This window comes from Phoca vitulina, unplaced genomic scaffold (genome assembly GCF_004348235.1).
Source record: "Phoca vitulina isolate PV1807 unplaced genomic scaffold, GSC_HSeal_1.0 scaffold3, whole genome shotgun sequence".
NCBI lineage: Eukaryota > Metazoa > Chordata > Mammalia > Carnivora > Phocidae > Phoca > Phoca vitulina.
This window is the reverse complement of record NW_022589706.1, coordinates 43716935-43739927: the sequence shown is the minus strand read 5'-3', so window position 1 is coordinate 43739927 and position 22993 is coordinate 43716935. Positions and strand designations below refer to the sequence as shown.

The 22993-nt window shown below is 37.5% G+C and overlaps 1 pseudogene; it reads left to right on the top strand.

The window, feature by feature from the left end:
* The first annotated feature begins 2031 nt into the window (after positions 1-2031).
* On the top strand, positions 2032-13728 carry LOC116629079 (annotated as a pseudogene).
* Positions 13729-22993: the final 9265 nt, after the last annotated feature.

Here is a 22993-nt window from a genome sequence, read left to right as displayed (position 1 = left end):
TGAAAAATACATATTTATTAAACCACTGAATTTTTGGTGTTTGTTTCAACCAATTTGCCTATTGTAGCCATTCCAGAAATAAATTTTTGGGCAATGGTGCCACAGGCTAAAAAGTTGGAGAAATATATGATATCATGGCAAAATGTTGACATTTATTAAAACCGCCTCCAACTATAACTTGGAATACAGACCACATGCTCATATAGCTTTAGGTGTAGTAGTTGGAAAGAGCCAGAATGTTTATACATGTTGGCTGCTATTCATTGCTTCAAGTAAGGTATTATAAGAATTGGCTGGTTTGTGCACAGAGATTGAAGGGGAGAGAGAGAATTCACAGGTGAAGGGCCTCACAGGGTGGGAGAAGCTAGCTGCTTCTGAAACCTAAACAGGAAATATGATTTGAAAATGCAGAGACCCGATAAAAAGTCTAAGTTACATTAAGGTACTTAGCCTTGCAGCAAACATCAGATGAAGAATGATATCTTCTCACCCAACTATTTTCGACGTCCTTAAGGTAGCTGTCATTAAGTACACACACACACACACACACACACACACACACACACACACACACTGCAGGCAAGTTAAAAAAAAAACAACAGACTGAAGAATTATGTCTAAGAAATTATTTTGAGTATGGCCACTGACACTTGGAAAGGACAGGAAATGAATAGACCAAGAACCGACTTAGTTTTTCAGGGAATTGTACTGCCAAGGAAATCTGAAGCCTCACCTGACCTTTTGATTTTCTGATCTGTAAGGAGGATGTACCCTCGATGCTCTCAGTGTTCATCACACATGTGCCATGGAGGGTGGCAGAGAAGGAACCTCTCAGAAGGCAAATCCAGGAGCCTCCGAGGATCATGATCAAGGAATGCATGTATATTCTCCCAGAGAGCAGAATCATGTCTCATCTGCGAAATCCCCTCTATTACCAGGACAAGGATTTACACAATGCCAGCTCAGCAGGAGTACATTGTTTTAACGGACTATGATTGCTGAATTCCCTAGTCTTTTCTTTAAAAACAAACAAAAAAAAAGACTTCTTTTTTGAGCAGTTTCAGGTTTATAGAAAAATTGAGCAAAAAGTAAACAGACTTCCTATGTACTCCTTTATTCCAACCCCCTCCCCATCCCAGCTTGCTCTATTATTAACATCTTCCATTACTATGGTATATTTGTTACAATTGATGAGACAGTATTGATATGTTATTAACTAAATTTCATAGTGTACATTAAGGCTTATGTTGTATATTCAGTGGGTTTTGATGAATTTATAATGACTTACAACCACCTGTTTAATATCACACAGAATAGTTTCACTGCTCTACAAATTCCTCTGCTCCACCGATTCATCTCTCCCTTCTTCTTCAAACGTCCCCCACCATTGTCCAGCCCTAGCCCCTGGTAACTAATCTTTTTACTGTCACCAGTTTTGCCTTTTCCAGAATGTCATATAGTTGTAGTCATATGTCTTGTAGCATTTTCAGAATGGCTTTTTTCACTTAGCAATCTACATTTAAGATCTTTCCATGTCTTTTCATGGCTTGATAACTCCTTTTAAAAAAATTACTGAGTAATATCGCACTTATAGATGTTCCAGTTTGTTTAGCTATTCACCTACTGAAGGTCATTTTGGTTGCTTCCAGGTTTTGGCAATTATGAATTATTCATGTGCAGGTTTTTATGTGGACATAAGTTTTCAGCTCATTTGGGCAAATACCAAGGATCATGATTGCTGGATCATGTGGTGAGAGTATGTTTACTTTTGTAAGAAACTGCCAAACTGTCTTCCAAAGTGGATTTACTACTTTGCATTCTTACCAGTAATGAAGAGAGTTTTTGTTTCTCCACCTATTCTTTTCTTTTTTAACAAGAATTTTTGTTGTGGTTATCCTGCTTCATCAATGTGTATTGACTGGGCTTGGGGTCGATAACCTTTATTATACTTCTCTGTACTATAAAAACAAACCAACAAACCAACAAACCAAAACCCATTTAGTCCTGGTGGGGAAACTTCACATTCCAGAGATGCTGGACTTTGGAGTGGATGCAGCAAGTTGTCTCCTTGGAGAAGGGAAAGAGTCTATTTTATCTGTGTACAGATATTTGCTGATCAGAGAAGAAGACTGTACTGGAGATGATTATTTGTCCCTCATAACCTACTCCTCCCTTTTCCATTGTAATCGAAGTGCTGGACATACGGTTAGTGAGCTACACGTTTCCCAACTACCCTTGCATTTAGGTATAGTCATGAAAGTATGCTCTTCTGATTGGTTCCAGTGTTCTGTATGAGTAGGAATAATGGGTGTCACTACTGATGCAGGCTATAAAAACTCCCAGACATGCCCCTTTATGCTCTTTCTCACTTTTCATTGGGCTGGAATGCTGATAATCAAAGGTGTCCAGAAGAACATTGGAAACCATGTATTATAAATGACCAAGCCCTGTGAGTCTTGGTGCCTGAATAACAGCATTGCGAACTACCCTGCTGACCTAAACTTTCCCCCCTGGACTGACTGTTATGTGAATGAGTAATGAACTTCTATTATATTTGAGCTAGGCTTGGTTCTATTTGTAACAATAGTTGTACCTTTTCTAATTAATACATGCACATCATGTAAAGTGCGTTATTTTCATCCTGTCCTAGCCTCTCAGAGTGCTGCCTGCCTTTTAAAAAATAATGGTCATGGACAGGGAGGTCACGATCTCACTCTAAATTGTTTTTCTCAGTGTCATTGATGGGGTGAGAGGCAATGTAATACAGAAGTAAAGAAATTGGCATCTAGTTGTTTCTTTACTACCTGTGCCTGCCTATATTTAAATGTCAGACTTTGTTAACTTGGAAAAAATGTTTTTAACTTTCAAACTCTAGTTTACTTAGCTAGATACCTATTTTATAGGCTTGTTGTAGAAATTAATTAAAATAAATTGTGTAAAATATTTAGCATAGAAATCTGACACTTAGGTACTCAGGCAACATTAGCTATTAGCTAGATCTTAATTCTGTGAAGTTTGCGTTTATACCCACATTTAGTGGAGAGTCTGGTGTTTAAAATAAAATAAACAAAAAATGTTTCTGCTATCCTCATAGCCCCCGGCTGAAATACCTTTTGACTTTAGTCAGAGTGAGAAAATGAGGAAGTATAAAAGACAAAGGTTTTGTTTGATTTCCTGAGGGACTAGCTAATTTCTCCAAATAAAGTAAAATAATAGCACCTCCCACTGGGCAGAGAGTTTGTAAAGAGAATTGCTGAACTTCTCTATACCCGAAAATCCAGCAGTCAGGGCAGATGCCAGAAACAGCAGTAAGGGGGTAACACAATGAATTGCAAACGTGCACAAAGAATTTAGCAACTGGCAACCACTTGAAAACTGCAGTGAGCATGTGTTGCACGGAAGTTATTGGCAGATTAAGTTCAGAAATCCAGCAGCAGCTGAAGCAGTGAAGACAATAAATAGCTTAAATTGGCAACCGACACTTTTAGCGAACACTTATATATACATAATGAGAACAATACAAAAGAGTGTGAAGGAGGGTGAGCAGGGGGTTGGCTGAGCTTCTTAAGGAGGTCACAAAGCCCACATGTGTGGATTAACTAGACTATGCATCACTGTCAAGGGTCCCCACAAATCCCTACAATGATACCAAGGAAGAAAATAGAAGAGCAGAGAAGTGAAGTACAATAAATCAAGTCTTACTTTCAAAAAGAGGACGGTGAAAAAAATTGGCGAGAAGAGATTTTCCAACTTCCTAGGTAAAGAGGAATTGATGGTCAAATCCAAACTCAAAACAAACACATTCTTTCCAATATTCTCAATTAAATTCCTCTTTGCTATAATTCCCAAATCATAATTCTCACAGGGAATTATTCTACTTTTAAAACAATACAGCATTTGGGCACTAACAAATGTGTGGCTGTTATAATAAAGTGTGGTCAGTGATTAATTATACTGAGTTGAATCCATCACTTTCCAACCTATAAAGAAGAAGGAGGAGATAGGCTTAAACAGTCAAAGTTGAATTTAAATTCTTCTCTGGTATCCTGCCAATCAAATGATGGTGGCAAATGAATGAAATTTAAGTGCAGAAAAAAATCTGTAGGTGAATAACTCAAAGAGGCAAGGATGCAATTCTTCTTAGAATATTATCTAATAAATGCAGTTTCCAGTCTGGGCAGCCTGGCTGCTCACTCTACCTCACCTTGGCCACAGTCCTTGCTTCTGAACTCACCTTTTGTGCTCATGCCATTTTTTTTTTTTTGTAATGGTTTTCATTTTTTTACTTCTTCTACAAATCCTTACTCATTCCTCAGAGCCCAGATTAAATCTTCTGATCTTCTTCCTATTGTTGAACTTGTGTAGCATATAGTTCTTTGAACCACAGAATTTAACACTTTATTTTATGGCCCTTTAATCATTTCAAGTATGTAAATCATATTTTGCCAATAAGATGATATATTCTTTGAATAAAGGGCACAGGTCTTTCAGGCACATGGTAGACACTTAATAAATATTTATTGATTGTTTAATATGCTTCCTAATGCACATAAATTACTCTTAGGAAGTAATTATACGGTGGACGACTCTGGCTAAAAAAAAAAAATTGATGCAGAAGGAAGTTGAGGGGCGAACTGGATAAAAACAAAGCTTACATTAATGGTAGCAAACGACATGATTAACACCTTTTCTGGCAGCCTTGCAGCTTGAATTTGATAAAGGAAAGTAATTTCTCCAAAGAACCAAAAGCTAAATTGAGTGATTGAATTTAACTCCATGGTGTAAGGCTGTGTTAGTAGATTTTTAGAAAGATGACATTTGAGTGTATTTTAAGTGCAATACATCAATCTGCCATTGAGCTAATGAACTTCAAGTTAAAAATCACTGAGGAGTTTGGTATAGATGACTCCTTCAAGTATCCTTGGGGAAGCAAGATGTGTAGGTAATTGAATGAAAATCTATTCTGACTGACCCCAACGACAACAATGTCCAACTCACATTACAAATCACCTGTAGTCTTTAATGGACTATTTTTTAATTGCTTTAAAAGTGTTAATGGTGACTACAAGGGAGCAGAGTGTTTCTTATTTGCTTATTCCTCAACAATAAAATACATTTTGAGTGGGTTTTTTTTTTTTCTTTATCACTGGCAATTTACAATTAGCTTTAGTTGCTCTAGTTTACATTTCATCGGAGGAGAAAAAAGCACATTTGGTTGTCTTTTATTTTGCTAATCTCTCTGTCTTTATGAATGCCTTGAGATTATGGGATCAGATTTGTTCAACCATAAAATGTGGGAATAAATGAGTAATTGGTGACTGTAAACTAATAAAAAGGAAAATAAAATAGAGAAACACCTTTTCCTATGAGTTCTTATAGGCCTGCATCCAAGTTCACAGCTCAATTAAAATATGATTTTCTGTTTTTCTAAAGGGAAACAAATGTTTAAAGACTTACACAAATAATATATTATGAAGGAGTCCTAAAATGAATACATTTTTAAGAAATGGTAAAAAATGCATGTAATCAATCATTAAAATATGTAGTAATATTAATAAAAACAGAACCCATAGCTAGAATATTTAAATTAATGCTTGGCCAAATGTGCTCTTCGAGTACATCATCAGAATTACTTGAATGCTTAGAGTGCAGGTTCCTAGATCACACCCCAGATCTACTGAATCAGAATTTCTGCAGGTGAATCACAAAAATCTGCATCGTAAGACAGTATCTCTGATGATTCTTGTAGATGCAAGAATTGGAAAACTATAACATCCACTTAATTCTTGACTTTCAAAAATATGTCTAGAAAGATAATAGTGTCAACTCCTGACTGCAATGTTGAAGGAGGGCAAACTCTTTTAATTATACATCTCTGCATTGTCTTTCCCTCAAATTTGGCATCCTTTAGTCATTAAAGAGAATCCATGCAATTGGTGGTTTCTGATATTATTATGAGTTGCATTTTGTCTGTGGCTTCTCACCTCCAACTCATATCTTCTGCTTCAAAGGGTCTTATTGGGGAAATTGTGGTGTGGCTCAGGCTGCCATAACAGAATACCACAGACTGAGTGGCTTTAAACAACAGGAATTTATTTTCTCAACAGTTCTGGAGGTTAGAAGTTCCAAATTAAGGCCTGGCATAATCAGTTTCTGGTGAGAGCTCTCTTCCTGGCTTGCAGACAGCTACTGTGTCATCACATTCTTTCCCCTGAGCCTGGAGAGTGAGAGAGAGAGAGAGAGAGAGAGAGAGAGAGAGACGGAGAGAGAGGGAGAGAGAGAAAGCCTGTGAGCTCTCTCCTATCTCTTCTTAAAAGGACACTAATCCTATCAGATCAGGGCCCCATTTTTATGACTTCATTTAAGCTTAATTACTTCTATACTCCAGGAGTATAGTACGGCCATGCTGGCCGTTAGGGCTTCACCCTCTGAATTATGGGGGTGGGTGGGGGGGACACAAACATTTCGTCCATAACAAGGATGAGTTTATGTATCTGAATGAGCCATGGTGAGGGAAGAATAAAGTGATCTTTGTCAAAATCTTTGAAGATAAGTGAAAGATCAAAATGTAGAGACCCAATGCCAAAGTTTAAGGGGTGGAAATGAGGTAATAGAAATAAAATAGAACAGGGATAAAGAACTGGGAGGAATAGGATTAAAATGGAAAGAATCCAGGAAGATGACCATAATCAACAATGGACATTCCCTTTCAGAGGCTAACAATTTGATAGCTGACTTAAATTTCCATGTTAAGTGCCCAAGAGTCAGAGACGATCCTGTTTGTTAACTTTTTTAATGATTTTACTTTCTAAATTACTAGATGAAAATAATATTTAATTCATTTTTATTAACAAAAAAACCCAGGGCTTCTTAGTTTAGTATGAATGCTATGAATTTGACATCGAAAACCCAAGTTGTTGATTCTAAACATTTCTGAATAAAAACCAGTCTGTTAACAAGAGAACTAGAGTATAACGTAGAAACATCACTAGTACAAATCTGGGATAATTTTGATATATTCAGGGACATAAACTAAATGGCTAAACTTAGTTCATCTAAGAAGAAAAGCCTCTAGTGGGAAAAATGTAGAGAAAACAGACATCTTGAATTTTCTATTTTTTACCCTATCACTTTCTCTCTTCCTCTGGATGTAGGTTTATGTGATAGGAAAGATCTTGTTGACTCAGAACAAGGACAGGTTTTGTTATACATGTGGGCTAGTGGTAATGTCCGCCTCTCCTATTCCCACTTAGCTGTGGACTTCCCTGCCTTTTAAGTGAAGAGGCATCCTTGCTTAGTTCCTGAACTCATGCTGGCGAATACCAGGAACACATTTGTTATTTCAATCCCACCAATGTGACAGAATCTAGAAATAGTTTTGATGTTATTCAATCAGGATTTGTTTTGCCTAAAATGAATTTCTTGTATCCACATGTCTACTCAATTTATATTTTCCATATAGATCTCAACAGTTTGCTCAATTGTGCCTTCATGTACTGGTAACTCCTAATTTTCTCCAGGGGTTAAATTTTTTCCTGAACTGCGTACCTAAAAAAGAACTCTAACACTTTGATTACCTTTTGGTATTGCCATAGCATAAGTTATGTCTTGTTCCTGGTGTCGTCATTACCTGTTTGGTATCTTCTTCATGACTCCATAGCCTGATACCAGGATTGTATTATACACCTGATTTCAAGTCATGCCAGCTTCTTGGACCTTTGCTCTGTGTTCTCACTTGCCTGGTTGGAGTTCCTCCATCTTTGGTGGCTTATTAAAACAAACCATGGGGTCTTTGGGCACTATTCTTTGTTCAGAGGGCCCTCCTTCAGAGTTGTGCCCTACAGAAATGTCAATTGTTTTCAGTTACCTCTCTTTTATGGTCCTAGTTTCCTCCTCTTGCCCACTGGCCAAGCTTCTTGTTCATTATGCTTGCTTTGAGGCCAAGCTCAGTCAACATGTAGTTGAATATGGTGACGAACATAACATAATAAAATAAAATTAAAACAAAAACAAAAAAAACACATGTAGTTGAAAGAAATTTTGAGTTATAGTTCTCAGTGCTTGATAAAAGCATAGGAAGGATATATGTTTTTGAATCATAGACATACTAGTAGAATTATTGCCTCTAAGAATTTCCCACGGTATGGCAACCTCCCATCATTTGTGGTATGAGATTGTCTGATATGAATTCAGGAGGGAAAAAAAAAAGATTTCTTAGGGAACCTAGCTATCAGAAAGTATCTTTGCCTTTGGACTTGTGTTGGGGGAATGATGGACCTGGTGCACACAGTTATTCCTATTTTTGAGAGGCCGACACAAACCTGTATTCACCCCCTCGCTGAGTGGTTTTTGCTGTTTTATGCTACATAGGATCTTTTAAGAATGGAATGTTTTGTGCTCCAGCTCATTCTCCACTCTGCATTTTTCAGTGCATACCTGGAGTAAAAGAAAGCAAGTCATGAATACAATTTGTATTATTCTTTTATAATATTCCATTAGCATTGTTGTAATGCCATTTTTCTTGGCTACAGATGTAACAACAGCATTTCTACTTTATGTCTACCTACTCTTTGACTGACAGTCTCAAGTTTTTACTAAATGATTCCCAGTAGGTTTACATAGTCTTACATATTCAGCCTGAAACAAAGCCACAGTAGCACCCCTTATTTGTGAAACCAAATATATCCTCATGTGCTTCTATGCACCTTTGCATGCAGCTTCCTGTTACTACAATGTTAACAATTAGTGTGAAATCCATTCCTCTTTTTCCTTTCTTCTTTTTTTTTTTAACCTGTTTTATTTATTGACCTTGCATACTTTGACCTACTGTGTGGACTATGTTCACTTTCCATTTATCACGAGGAGCCATTTTCAAATAAATTTCTCTGGACCTAGACTTTCTTTCCTTACTTTTCTTATTGTAACTGGTTGTTCAACCGCTGGTCATCCTTAAGCTTGTTTCATAGAGCTTTCCAGCAGAAAACCTGTAAGATTATTTAGGTGCTTTATGTGGCACTGCCTTCTAAATTATAAAACCCATTAATTTTATTTACAAGTGAAAAAAATGAGCCTCAGAGAGTTTAAGTGACTTCTCCAAGGCCAAATCACTAGCAAATGATAAAAACAGATGTAAACAAGCATCTTCTGATTTTAAATCCAATCTTTTTTGGTGAAACTGTACATTAATAGATAAGTATTATTTCATTGGCAGGAAAGAGTAAAAACATGAATTTGTAAGCACTCATTGACTTTTTAGGTGGTCATCTTATATAGCTGCTCTACTCATTGAAGGGTGGTAGCAAAACCTCAGACTGTCATCCATAACTGTCTTCAATTCCATCATGATTCTTTTCTGAGGTCTTGATCTAATTAAATTGTCCTCACCCTGTTAAAGTATGCTTAGAGGGCATTTGATGAGGTTTAGTTGAAGAAGAGGAGAAAATAAGGGACTAATTATCTGACATAACAGTATAACAGATTTTTTTTTTGTTGACACATAATTTGAAAGTTAAACCATTTCTAGAAAAGAGCAAGAGACATTTTAATGTGAAGTAAAGGGAATCCTGCTGGGAAAAGAATCTCTTTACACATAAATCTAGAACTTAAAAATCCAAACAAAAGTTTGAATTTTATATTTCTCTTGTTTTTACTATAGTCTTTACAAAGCGAAGTACTACTGGGAAAATAAAAAAAATTATGATCTATTTATTTATATATTTGATTATAGTACAAGTACAGATATAAGGGTTCAGCCAACACTAGAATTTTAGAGGAATTAATTTCGTTGAATATATATTTATTTTTTGATTAAATAAAAACTTTCTGTGAAAATCTGAACAAAACTGAACAAAATCTATAGTTTTGTTCAGATTTTCAAAACTTTTATGAGACTAAGTTATGAGCTGGGCTTAGTTCTGGACAGATTTTTAAGGTTTTTAACTGCTTAGGTGTAGTATCCTGCTAGTGGCTCAAGTGAAAATTAAAATGAACACAATATTATGGTCAGTGTGATTATTATTACTGAAATTGCTTTATCTTCAGATTGGAAACTTTGGAGAAGTAATCTAATTTTCCTATTCTTTAGATTTGGTATCAATTTTTTTTTAAGTTTTATTTATTTATTTGGGGGGGCAGAAGGAGAGGGAGAGAGAATCTCAAGTGGACTCTGTGCTGAGCATGGAGGCTCAATCTCATGACCCTGAGATCACGACTTGAGCCGAAATCAAGAGTCAGACGCCCAACCGACTAAGCCACGAGGTGCCCCATACACCACCTTAACATATATATTTTTATGTGTATATATATATATATATTTCTTTCTGAAATTGCTATTACACTCATTGTTTTCTCATAGCCACCTTTAACTCATATTCATTCTCTGATCACTTTAACTTGATCACTGATGTCCCTGCTTCCAGCCTCTCTTCTTCAAACCTATCTTTCATACTGTTGTCAGCTTAAGCATGCTAACATGTCACTTTCTTCATGTCACTCGATTAAAATAATCAATAATTTATAATGAGTTTAGGTATCTATAAAAAACCAGGTGGTAATATTGAAAAGTGGGCTGTGAAGTTCAGGAGAGAGAACTGCCAAAGAGATAATTAAGGGTTATACAGAGTTAGAAGAGAATCAATATCAAAGAGGTGAGTGTGAAAATAGGAATTAGAAAATTAAACTGAGAAAGGATGGCTCTAGAATCATGGCTTGCAAAATTTCATTATGGCTTGTAATGAGAAATACATTTTATATTTTGGCCAGGTATACAAATGCACAATAACCCATCTACACACACACACACATACAACCTGAAACAAATGTCACCAAATAATATTATAATCAGTGTGATGCATCAGATGTTTTCAAGTCAATTCTCTTTTATTTTATTTAAAAAAACGCAAATTTGTGGTGGTAATCCACTAATTGAGTTCACGAGTGAGTCTTGACCTGTACTTTGAAAAATATTCCTACAGAAGAGAGTAGCTGCAAGTGTGCTGTTAAGACCGGAGAGGAAAGAGTTTTAAGGAGTTTTAAGCATTTTAAGGAGATTAATCTAGGGAGTCAAAGGCAGCAGAGAGATTAAGATAATGGTTAAAAGACCTCAGTTGGCTTTAACAATCATAAAATAATAATGAAGGGGTGACTGTTGCAATGCTGATCTCAGTGATCAAATGTGGAATAAAACCAGATTGGGAAGGGCTAAGAAATTATCAGGTGAGGATGGCTGTGTCCCTAAAAGAAAATTGAAAAAGGCTTGAGGATATTGTTTACCTTCACTTTACCTAAAGAAGTAGGTTCACAGAGGATAAGAAATTTACCCACCCTTGCACAGGTGGTGGTAACAGAACCAGCATTCAGATCAGCTAGCTCTGAAGCCTAAGCTTTCCCCATCATATCACAAGAGGGCGTGACTGATGAAGACCATGGTGGGATTGATGCTTTGCCAAATATCATGTCCTCCATTAATGTTTCTCTGTTCATGTAGCCACATCCTCCTTTTGAGCATCTATTGTGGCGTATTTGTTGTACTCAGTAGACAGTTTTCAAATACTGTCTTTTATCATAATTAATTACATGTCTCATATGCCCCACCAGGTTTTAAGTTGCATGTCAGCAGAAATAATGTCCGATTCTTTAACTTTTTTGGTGACTGTGGTCAGGGACTGGGTATGGTGTGTTAGTCCATCACTCCCAGCACTTAGAATAAGACCTTGCACTTAGAATATATTAGATAAACATTTGTGGATTTGTTGAATAAGCAAAAACATTAGTTGCTGCCTACCCTTTGAAAAGACTGTTGCTTTAGAAATCAACATATATTGGTTATTTTATAAGTAGGGTGATTGGCCACAAGCTATATGACTAATATATAATATTAAACTCTTCACTAACCTTTCTAATTTTTTCACGGATTTTGTAGACATCTTTCAAAGCAACATAATCTTTATCTTTTCCGTTTTGTTTCTGAAAGTACCTCTAATTCACCTTAGTTAAGGAGAAGCAGTAATTTTTCTTTTTAATGAGCCAAGTGATACACTATTGTCCTGCTTTTCTACCTTCACCGTTCTTTCCTTTCAAATGGAGAAAATCTGTTCTAAGAACCTAACAACTCAGAAAATGCCTCTTATAAATATCCTGACAATTACAGCAATTTTTCATTTTGTGTGTGTGTGAAAAATCTAGTGATAATTAGATATACTAAACCTGCAACTTTGTTTCTTTAAGTATTGTGTTTTACTTTAGTGTTTTTATAGGAGCTGCAAAATTTTATAGACTACATATATCTTAACACTTGAAGTTCTGAATTAATTGGTCTGCAATTAAAACATTTCTTGTTCTATGAATTTTGTAAGCTAGCTCCATTAAGCCAAGTCAAGTTTAGTATGGTTTCTTAAACAAAGGTCCAGTGTATCTTTTACATTCTTAACTCTCTTCCTAAGAAATTGCCTCTTTTTGAAGGTATGGGAAGAAAACTATTAGAGACCATACTTTTGTTGAGAAGCGGCATCTGTGAAGTGAGGGCACTATTTGGCTTTAAAACAATTATTTCTTAGGAATTTTGTATCCTGTTGATATTGGAGGTATTTCTCATCTTTGAATAAAAAGTGGAGATTTTTATTCATATGGCATTGTTCTGGGTACCCATTGTAAACGAGAAGGGAAACTTTCACCACGGCTGGAGCCCTTGATGTTCTGCAAATGAAGGAGGATGACGTCCTCAAATTTCTTTCAGCAGGAACTCAGGTGTCACAACCTTGACTTCCAAATGGAACAGGATTTTTTTTTTAAAAGATTTTATTTATTTGAGAGGGAGAGACAGAGATAGCGAGAGAGAGCACAAGTGGGGAGGAGAGGGAGAAGCAGACTCCCCGCTGAGCAGGGAGCCCAGATTGGGCTCGATCTGGGACCCGGAGATCATGACCTGAGCCAAAGGCAGACGCTTAACTAACTGAGCCACACAGGTGCCCCTGGAACAGGATATTTACAAAAGGGAAAATGATGGCGTCTGCATCATAAATCTGAGGAGAACATGGGAGGAGCTTCTGATAGCTCCTACCGTTGTTACCATTCAAAACCTGGCTGATGTCAGTGTCATATCCTCTGGGAATACGGGCCAGCGAGCTGTGCTAAAGTTTGCCGTCGCTGCTGGAACCATTCCTGTTGCTGGCCGCTTCATTCCTAGAATCTTCACTCACGAGATGCAGGCAGTTTTCTGGGATTGTAACTTCTGGTAGTAGCTGATCCCAGGGCTGATTACCAGGATCACAGACGTCTTATGTTAACCTCCCTACCGTTGCTCTGTGTAACACAGACTCTTTCTGCAGGATGTGGACATCCTGATCTCTTCTAAGAAAAAGAGAGCTCAGTAGGTCCGATGTGGTGGCTGCTGGTCCGGGAGTTCCTGCGCATGCGCAGCACCATCTCCCATGAACGCCTGGGGGAGGTCGTGCTTGATCTTTCCTTCTACAGAGATTCCGAGAAGATTGATAAGGAAGAGCAGACCACTGCTGAAAAGACTCTGACCAAGGAGGAATTTTGGGGTGACTCGTGAATTTACTGCTACTCAACCTGAGGTCGCAGATGCAACTGAAGGCGTGCAGTGCCCTCTGTGTCTACTCACCGTTTCTTTGAGGAAGACTGGAGCGCTCAGCTCAGCACTGAGATGGCTCTGCAGACCCCACCACTCAGGCCTCTGACCGGGTAGGAACAACCACTGAATTGTCTTAAGCTATTCTTTCACATACTTGTAAACACAAAATGGTAACAAGGTTGACAGGAAACAAACTTAATTAAAAAAAAAAAAAAGGAAAAGTCCACTTATTAAGTGCCTGCTCTGTGCTATTTACTAGGCTAGGACCTTTACATTAAATATATCTCTAAAAATTAATGCATTTTTTCAGTATAATAGAGAAATAGAAAAATATGTATTTTTCTATATAGAAAAAATGTATTTATTTACTTTTAAAAGATTTTATTTATTTATTTGAGAGAGAGAGCATGAACAGTGGGAAGAGGCAGAGGGAGAGAGAGAGAAGCAGGCTCCCCGCTGAGCAGGGAGCCCCACGGGGCTCAATCCTAGGACACTGGGATCATGACCCTAGCCGAAGGTAGACACTTAATCAACTGAGCTATCCAGGTGCCCCTATATAGAAAAAAATTTAAACTATAAAGTGTGTTAAGTGAAAAATATCTTCTTTAGCCCCAGTCTCCCAGCCACACTTTTGTTTTCTTAGAGTTAAACTTCATTTTCTTGAGCATTCTTCCAGAAATAGTCTATATGTGTTAGATATAAAATTGGGTCTTTTTCACTACAAAGTTTTTACTCTTTCTATAAATTGTGCCTCTCCAAAATATTATTTATTGAATTCTTTTTGTTATTTTATTATGTTATGTTAATCACCATACATTACATCAATCTCCAAAATATTATTTAATATATTTGGTTTGCATATCTTAGCATCAAAACTAAGGAAGAAGAATATGGGCTAATGTGATTATCTTTCAGTCAAATTTTTGTCTGTTTGGGGTTACAAATTGTTTAGCCTATGCAGAATCTGCGAGCAGGGGAAAGTGCATATACGTTGGTATGCTGTATGGACTAGGCGAAGCTAGCCTTTGGCCCATTAGTTGGGACTCTAGAAAAGTTGTTTGAATTCTTGGAACTTCAGTTTCCTTTACTGTAATTTGACTGTTCAGTATTATAGCCCCAGGGTAGGAGGCTTATCTCTGGGTCACATGTCCCAGGTCATGAATCTTGGCTCTATCACTTTTGCCACTGAGAAAATTACTTAACCTTTCTGTGTCTTAAATTATTTATCCCTGTTATAGGGATACCAGTAACTACCTTATGGATTTATTGAAAAATAAATGACAAAATACATGTGCTCTGCTGACTTGTAGTATCAAATGCTCTTTGATAATTTTTACTCATTGTGTTGATTAAATTAGATAATACCTGCAAAATACTTGGCACATAGTTAATAGTCAACAAAATTCCCTCTTTTCCCTGTAAATCAGTAATGAGTTGCTTTATAAATCAAACACTGTGTAATTTTACATTGGGGATTGATAACGTTCCATTTGTTTTTTTGTATGTGAAGTTAAGACAACAGGAAATTGATTTAATAAAAAGTTTAGATTAGATATTCCTTTCTTATTCATTGTTTCATGAGAAAGGTGGTCATGATGCCATAAGAATTTAATGGTTATCCAGCTTGATCTTTGGCCATGAAATTTTTGTTTTATTGCATATACATGGGGAAGAGTGGGGAAGGGAGAATATTTTCTTGCACAGATTATGGAAGGAGATGTACTAAATAGTCAAATAGTCAACATATGTAGAAGGGTGACAAATGGATTATCTTAGTTGTACCCCTTAGGGGAAGAAATGTTTTGTTCAGACAAAACCTTCAATAAGCCTCTGGGTGGGGAGCAGAGAGCCAAAATTGAGGCTTGTAAGGTTCAGGAAAAAAGGCTGCAAAGTACTCAGCAATAGGAGTTGAGAGAGGAGGAAACATAACTAGATTTTAAAAATTTCAGTTGCAGGAAGGTTAAGGGAAGTTTTTTGAAAAACAATTGATTTTATGTGGTTTGTGTTTCTGTAGCATAACTTTCTGTCTTCAGGAAAATCTAATGCACAAAAGTAATTTGGTGGAAATCCAGGAAAACAAGTAAATTCCATATGGGTTTATGCTGCATGAATAGGACACATATGAGAGAAATGATAAAATGGTTTCCACACTGAATTATTTTAATATGCAGAGAGATGGAGATGACCGTGACAACCACCCCATCCTTGCTGTGCATTCAAATCTAGGGGAAGGATTGGCTCTAACAATCAGTGGAATGGGAATTTGCATCTGTAATTTGGATATTAAGAGGAAGGGAGATCCCAGTTGATATCTGGGTTATAGTTAATGAGAAAAATATTTCTAAATGCCTATAGTATTGGTTTTATTACTCCCACAACAAATTTAGTGGTCTAAAACAATACAAATTTATTAACTTACATATTTGTAAGTCAGAAGTTTGACATGGGTCTTGCTGGGTTAAAACTAAGGGATGGACAGGGCTGTGGCCCTTTCTGGAAACTCTAGGGGAGAATGTTTCCTTGCCTTTTCCAGCTTCTAAAGACCACCCACATTCCTAGGCTAGTGGCCCCCTTCCAACATCTTCAGAGCCAGCAATAATGGGTGGAATCCTTTTTGTATCTCAGCTCTCTGACCCTCTTTCCATAGTCCCCTTCTCTGACTAGAGCTAGAAGTAGTTCTTAGATTTAAGCACTCATGTAATTACGTTGGGCCCACTTAGATAATCCTGGATGATCTCCCATCTCCAGATACTTAATCCAGCCACCTCTGCAAAGTTTCTTTTGCCATATAAGCTAACATATTCATAGATTTCTGAGGTGAGGACAGGGACATTTGGGGGGGAGCACCAATATTTTGCCTACCACATATAGAAAAGCTGAAATAGTAGAGAATGAGTGTATCATGTACTTAATATTACTGTTTAATTTAAGGAGAACCTTAGTGTTTATTTTAATAATACCTTAATACCGTTAAGTATGAAAACAATAACTATTACTCTGTCAATGATGATAGCTCTGCAACAAACCTGTTAAAGTCTGTTTTCCCAACTAGGAGGAAATGCTGCCCTTTCTACTCAAGCAATTGTATTATTGTACATGGTACACCTTCACTATGGAGAAAGAACAGAAACCTTTTGGGGAGTTTTCTCTTTTATGGAGCTCGCCCTGAGGTGTATTCAGTTCAGTGAATTAAAACATGGTGCACTGTTTCCCACAGCGATACTTTTACAAATGGTGATTAGGTGCTGAAATACCATTAATATTATACTTCAACTAAATTCTAGGTAAAATATGCATACATGGGCTTGCTTGCCTAGAAGCATAATATTATTTTTTCCAGGAAAAACCATGCAGTTTCTTCACAATTGCATTGTAAACAAACACAAGTTTCTTGTCAGTTAACACCCTGCATTTATAGTCCCTGTTTGTGAGCGAAAAGGGAGACATGAACAGGAGCTGGGGCAGTGCAGGATAATGGAACTAGCCCTTGGGTGGGAGGATGCTACCCCGACTTCAGGTTCTACTACTGAATAGCTGTGGGAGGAAATTGGACCAGATAATACCCAGGCTCTTCTAGGTGGGGCATTCTAGGCTTCTATTTCATTTCTTTACTAGCAGAAATCGAAGTAGCTTTTAACTCTATGATGTAGTAAAAACCTTAGGCTTCTCATTGAGGTTTTGATTTGGATTTCCCTCATGCTGAGCGCTGTTGAGCACTTTTTCATGTGTCTGTTGGCCATCTGGATGTCTTCTTTGGAAAAATGTCTGTTCGTGTCTTCTGCCCATTTCTTGATTAGATCATTTGTTCTTTGGGTGTTGAGTTTAAGAAGTTCTTTATAGATTTTGGATACTAGCCCTTTATCTGATATGTCATTTGCAAATATCTTCTCCCACTCTGTCGGTTGTCTTTTGGTTTTGTTGACTGTTTCTTTGGCTGTGCAAAAGCTTTTTTATCTTGATGAAGTCCCAATAGTTCATTTTTGCCCTTGCTTCCCTTGCCTTTGGCGATGTGTCTAGGAAGAAGTTGCTGCGGCTGAGGTCAAAGAGGTTGCATAAGTCAATCAGAGAAAGACATGTATCATATGATCTCTCTGATATGAGGAATTCTTAATCTCAGGAAACAAACTGAGGGTTGCTGGAGTGGGGGGGCATGGGAGGGATGGGGTGGCTGGGTGATAGACATTGGGGAGGGTATGTGCTATGTGAGCACTGTGAATTGTGTAAGACTGTTGAATCACAGACCTGTACCTCTGAAACAAATAATACATTATATGTTAAAAAAAAAAAAAAAAGAAGATAGTAGGAAGGGAAAAATGAAGCGGGGGAAATTGGAGGGGGAGACGAACCATGAGACTATGGACTCTAAGAAACAAACTGAGGGTTCTAGAGGGGACGAGTGGGGGGATGGGTTAGCCTGGTGATGGGTATTAAAGGGGGCACATATTGAATGGAGCACTGGGTGTTATACACAATGAATCATGGAACACTACATCAAAAACTAATGATGTAATGTATGGTGATGAACATAACATAATAAAATTAAAAAAATGAAAAAAAAAAGATCTGATAGTAAATCCCTACCAAAAAAAACAACAACAAAAACAAAACAAAACAAAAACAAAGCAAAACAAAAAACCTTAGGCTTCATGAACAGCTGTTGTTGCAAACTCGTCTGTCTTCAAGATAAGTGTTAGGGACAGCTCCTCCACAGATCACCTGCCTTCTGTCTTAAACTTAAAAAGCACCACCATCTTCATGCCATGATCTCTGGGTACCAGGACTTTCAAGCACATCTAAGGGCATATGGATGATTCTGGAATGTATTTTATTTTTTCTTAAAGTGGAATTAGGCCCTTGATTGTATTGGGAAGCATAGCTATTAAGAATTGAATAATTAAGCCTAAATGAAGAAGTTGAGCTATCATTATCATTTGACAAGCAGTTTTGAATATTTCCCATGTGTCAACTACACTATTTTGGCTAGCCAGTAAATGGACACAACCTCTGCCCTAGTGGGTTGTACATATTAATGGAGTAGGAAATAAAAAAAAATTAACAAAAAGAATTAAAACATATAGTATGTAAGGAGGTGGTAAGAAGGAGATGACAGCAGAAAACAGCAGGATAAGGCAGATAAGATTTCAGTGAGTTTCACAATTTAAAATGGGAGGGGCAGATCAGCCTTCATAGGAAAGGTGAATTCTGAGTAAAGACTTGAAAAATGCAAAGGAAGTAGCACATGGATATCTGGAAAACTGTCCCAGGCAGAGAAAATAGTTGCTGAATGGCCTAACTAAGATGGGAGCATGTCTGGTGTTTTCTAGAAAGAACTTGGAAGCTGGTGTGTCTGAAGTTACAAAACTGGAGGTTAATAGGAAATGTGGTCGTAACCATATCATGTAGAGATTTGTTGGCTGTTGTTAAGAGTTTGATTTATACTCCAAACAAAATGCTAATAATTCAATTTCCTGAGCAGAAGAAAGACAAGACCTGATTTCCTTGTCATCATGCTTATCCTGGCGGCTGTGTTGAGAATGGACTGTTGAAGGCAAAGGATGAAGCGAAGAAAACAGGAAGCTGTTGCAGTAACACCCATAAGAGAAGATAGGGGCTTGGATCAGCATGGCAAAGTGGAGGTGGTGAAAAGTGGTCAGATTCTTGATATATTTTGAAGATAGAGGCAATAGGATTTCCTGACTTATGTACCGTTGTGTGATAGAGAAAGAGAGAAGTCAAGAATGACTGAAATTTTTGGCCCAAGCAACTCAAAGGATAGAGATCCAAAAGACTGGAATTCAGTTTGGAAAAATTAAGTTCAGAATGTCAAGTAGGCAGTAAGAAATATGATTGGGAATTCAGACTTATCTCTGGTATCAAGATATAAATTCTGGAATCATTGGCAAGCAGAAGATACGGAAATCCACAGGACTAGATATAAATCACCAAAAGAATAAGGGGGAGAGAGAGAGAAGACCAAGGACTGAGTCTTGGAGCACTCCAATGTTAAGAGGTTGGAAAATGTAGAAAGATAAATAAAAGCACCAAAAAGGAGCAGTTGTGATAGAGGAAAACCAAGAGAATCTGATGGAAACCAGAAGGATGAACGTATTATCAGGAGGAGGGAGTTTTCAAATTTATTTAGTAGATCAACTAACATCAGGACTTAGACCAGTGGGCAAGCAGTATAGAAATGATTGGTTACTTTAATAAAAGAGTTTCAATGGAGGGTTTAAGTGGTTTAAGAGAGAATGGGAAGAAAGGAATTGGAGACCATGAATATGGATAACACTTTCAGGGAATTTTGATGCCCAGAGGAGTAGCAAAACAGGTTGAAATGGGGTAAAGAGAATGTTTTTGGAAGGGGAAAATAAAAGCGTATCTATGTGTGCATGAGAAAAATCCAGTTGAGAGGAGAAATTGATAATTTTGGCTAGAGAGGGGAGAATTGCTGAAGTGGTGTCTTTAGGTAGGCAAAAGGGATGTGAACTAGTGTACAAGTGAGAGATTGACTTAAATTAGGGGTGCAGGGACTAGATCTGGAGCAGTGCTGGGCAAACAGAGAATATGAGCTGTACATGTAATTTACTTCTTTTCCAGTAGCCACCTTTTAAAAATAAACAGATGAATTAATAATATATTTATTTGTCTAATATACTCAAAATATTATTGATTCAACATGTAATAACATAAAAATTATGAATGAGTAATTTTATATTCTTTATTTTGTATAAGATCTTCAAAATCCTGTGTGTATTTTATATAATGGGCATTTTAGTTTGGTCACTAAATTTTTATCAGAAATACTTAATTGCTTTTTAGATTTCAAAAAATGTAGTGTATAAAAGTACTTTTATATATATATATGCAAGTGTTCAGACATAACTAAAATCGCCAATAAATGAATTGAGTAATTTTAAATTTAAATTTATATCAAGTAAATTTAAGTAAGATTATTTAGTTTTTCAGTTATACTAGCCACATTCAAGTGCTCAATGGCCACATGTGACTAGTGGCTAAATTAGGCAGTCTCAGGCAGGGTGGCAGAGGATAGTGAAACAAATGCTGGTAGGTAGGTAGATATGGTGAGCAGGTCTTAGGAATTTTCTTTTGAGTGTCCTAATTTTCTTAGTAAAGTTGGAAGCAATATCTTCAGCCTGGGATGAATGTACTAGTCTGGACCACATCAGGACATAGAATCTAACTCAGTTGGTTCAAGAATCTTACTAACGTGTTGGAAAGATTCAGGAAATCACAAAGGAAACAAACACCATCAGGAAGCTGTTTCACTTCTAGGCCTAAATGGGGAAAGGGAAGGAAACAGTGGTAAGCAGAGGCACTGTCCTCTTCTGAAGCTGTATATTTAGAAGGATGAAGCAAGGGCGCCTGGGTGGCTCAGTTGGTTAAGCGACTGCCTTCGGCTCAGGTCATGATCCTGGAGTCCCGGGATCGGGTCCCACATCGGGCTCCCTGCTCGGCGGGGAGTCTGCTTCTCCCTATGACCCCCCCCATCTCGTGCTCTCTCTCTCTCTCAAATAAATAAAACCTTTTTAAAAAAAAAAAAAAGAAGGATGAAGCAAATGGTAGAAACATAGTCTGTAGCAGAAAAGGGAGCAGGAAGGAGCTACCATGACTCCTTTCTTTGGCACTTTGATATCTTGCTAAAAACTGCCACTGGCAAACTTTGGGTCAATTTATAGGGTCAATTCCCAGAGGGCAGAGCAGAGAGGGGTAGAACATGTATCCTAGGGGTAGGAGCAGATGGAGACACTGGCAATTTTGGAGAGGAAGTGTAGGTTTGAGGAGAGAAAAGTTGTGCAGTAGTCATCTAGGAAAATGAGAGAGTAAATGAACTAGAGAAATATAAAGACTATATTGGTGTCTTAATATTTTTTTCACTCTCCTTTCAACAAGTATTTATTAAGTGTCTACTGCATACAGTGATAGAGCACCTTGACTGTCTAAGCCATGGGGACAGAGTATTAAATAGACAAAGCTCTTTTATAGCCTACCAGTGGGGGACATGGCTAATAAACAAGTGAACAAATAAAACACAACCTTAGATAGTGATGCATTCCATTTAGACAATTATAGTATTTGTGTAGGGATTGAGGCTACCCCAGATTGTCAGGAAGGACTTCTTTTAGCAAGTTATATTTAAACTTGTATCTGAATAATGTGAAGGAAGAAACAAGGTGAAGATCTGGGGAAGAATATTCTTGACACATTAAGTGCCAAAGGCCCTACGACAGGAAAACTCTGATGTCTTGGTGAGAAAAGAGTAACAGTGTGGCTGGATGGGAGGTACTGAATTAAGAGAAGTGCCATGCAGCATGAGATTGGAGAGATCAGATGGCATGTGAAAATCTTTTTGTTGTTGTTAAATGTGAAGACTTTGAAGGTTTTTTTTTTTTTTTAATTTTATTATGTTATTTAATCACCTTACATTATATCATTAGTTTTTGATGTAGTATTCCATGATTCATTGTTTCCATATTACACCCAGTGCTCCAATCAATACCTGCCCTCTTCAATACCCATCACCAGGCTAACCCATCCTCCCACCCCCCTCCCCTCTAGAACCCTGTTTGTTTCTCAGAGTCCATAGTCTCTCATGGTTCGTCTCCCCCTCCGATTTCCCCCCCTTCATTTTTCCCTTCCTACTATCTTCTTCTTTTTTTTTTTTAACATATAATGTATTATTTGTTTCAGAGGTACAGGTCTGTGATTCAACAGTCTTACAGAATTCACAGCGCTCACCATAACACATACCCTCCCCAATGTCTATCACCCAGCCATCCCAACCCCCCCACCCCCCCAGCACTCCAGCTACCCTTAATTTGTTTCCTGAGATTAAGAATTCCTCATATCAGAGAGATCATATGATACATGTCTTTCTCTGATTGACTTATTTCGCTCAGCATAATACCCTCCAGTTCCATCCACGTCGTTGCAAATGGCAAGATTCCATTCCTTTTGATGGCTGCATAATATTCCATTGCATATATATACCACTTCTTCTTTATCTGTCGATGGACATCTTGGCTCTTTCCACAGTTTGGCTATTGTGGACATTGCTGCTATAAACATCTGGGTGCACGTACCCCTACGGATCACTACATTTGTATCTTTGGGGTAAATACCCAGTAGTGCAATGCTGGGTCGTATGGTAGCTCTATTTTCAACTTTTTGAGGAACCTCCATACTGTTTTCCAGAGTGGCTACACCAGCTTGCATTCCCACCAACAGTGTAGGAGGGTTCCCCTTTCTCCGCATCCCCACCAACATCTGTCGTTTCCTGACTTGTTAATTTTAGCCATTCTGACTGGTGTGAGGTGATATCTCATTGAACTTTTGATTTGGATTTCCCTGATGCCGAGCGATGTTGAGCACTTTTTCATGTGT